Raw genomic sequence first — 1896 nt, 5'->3', positions numbered from 1 at the left:
AACATAAATGAAAGGAGATTGCAGGAACCCCAGGGTTGCTGGTTCTCCATGATTTTAAAAACGAAACGAAACTAAAACAGAATAAAATAATAAAATAAAATAGGGCAATGTTATTGGGGGCTATGTAGTGTTTGAAAATCAATGCAGATAGTATTTGGTGTCAAGTAGCTTTTTATTCCAAATTAGAAAGGTTCTAAAGGTTTTAAAAGTTCTAAATTGGCAAGGACTCTATCCATGTTTCTATTTGCGCTACTATAAAAAAGTAATTTAAAATGTTATCCACAGTTAATGACTGACAATAAATCACGAACTCCCTGGTGTTTCTCTTTCCATTCTTGTTATTTTGAAACTTGGTTTGTTTGTTACTTTTCTTTTTGGCCTCTTGTAAATGGCCGAAATTCTGTATTCCCATGTGTCTTGCAAAGAACCTTTTTAGTAACTTATAACATAGTAAACAAGCAAACAACGGTTTGCCTCACCTTCCTTGTACACTTAGCAGGATTTTGCTTACCCACAAACAAATAGCTGCAGGGGATGGCATGAAAATGAGCAGATCTGGTATTTGCCAAGTCTGCTGGCTCTTAGTCAATTATCTTACTTCAGAAAATTCATTTAGGGGCGCCATGGTGGCCGAGTGGGTGGAGCATCTGACTCTTGATTTCAGCTCAGGTCATGATCTCAGGGTTATAGGATTGAACCCTGCATTGGGCTGAAACTGGAGCCTGCTTAAGATTCTATCTGTCTCCCTCTGTACCCTCTCCTACTTACTTTTGCTCTCTCTAAAATTAAAAAAAGAGAGAAAAAAAAGAAAATTAATTTAACTGTGCTATCTAATTTTCCTTATCTGTAAATGGAATTAGATTTATCTATTTGCATGAGTTGGTTAACAGATTAAATCTGTGTATGTGACACTACACAATGCCTGACCCTTAATAAATGGGGAATGAAAGGATACCCAGTATTATTTCGCTTGCAGCGCTGGTCAGCCTCACAATTTGTTTTCACATTATCATTCTAATATACCTAAGGACTTTAAGTCAAATTTAAACCTGCTTTTACATAATTTTATATCATTAGCATGAAAAGAAGAGCAGTATCCTGTCATTTGCTAGTTGTAATTTTCTTATATACTCATTAATTATTTAAAAACTAAGTAATTGAATATACTTATGATTATTCAACTCTAAAGAAGGAAACAAAACTTCGTCTTTGGAGTGTCTTAGGGAAAGCCCAGTCTGGGAACTTGACCTTCACTCTTTTCTCATGTACCATCATCACATGGCTTCTGGTTATGACAGAATTCAGCCTTACCTTTAACTTACCTACAGCACTGACAATCCCAGAAGCTTCAGCAAGTTATAGAGTAGGATGGCCTTAATCTTTGCAGTAAAAATATGGGTCAGAGTTTTGTGCTAATATTCTTAGACCTGTGTGAAGTGGGATAAACTTCACAGGAAAAACAAAAAGAAAAAGTGAGTAATCATGAATTCTAGCAAAAATAAAAATTGGACAAAGAGTATCACAGTGTGTTAGTTATCGGCGAAGAATGTACTATTTAACGGTGCAAAACTGTGATTAAAAAAGGGTCTTAGTGAGGAGCCTGGGTGGCTCAGTTGGTTGAACTTTGGCCTTTTGATCAGCTCAGGTCATGATCCCAGCGTCTTAAGATCAAGTCCCACGTTGGGCTCCGTGCTGGGTGTGGACTTTGCTTAAGATTCTCTCTCTTTTTCTCTTTCCCTCTTTCTCTCTCTATCACTGCCCCCCTCAACTTGCTCTCTCTCTCTCTCAAAACAAAACAGTATGTTAGATAATGTAGGTGGGGATGTAAAATAATTTAGCTGAATGGAATTGGAAGTGGGCTGAGGATGAGCACCAAACAATGTATTTCATCATGTT

Source organism: Suricata suricatta, chromosome 3 (genome assembly GCF_006229205.1).
Source record: "Suricata suricatta isolate VVHF042 chromosome 3, meerkat_22Aug2017_6uvM2_HiC, whole genome shotgun sequence".
Classification (NCBI taxonomy): Eukaryota; Metazoa; Chordata; class Mammalia; order Carnivora; family Herpestidae; genus Suricata; species Suricata suricatta.
Note: the sequence above shows the minus strand (reverse complement) of the source record.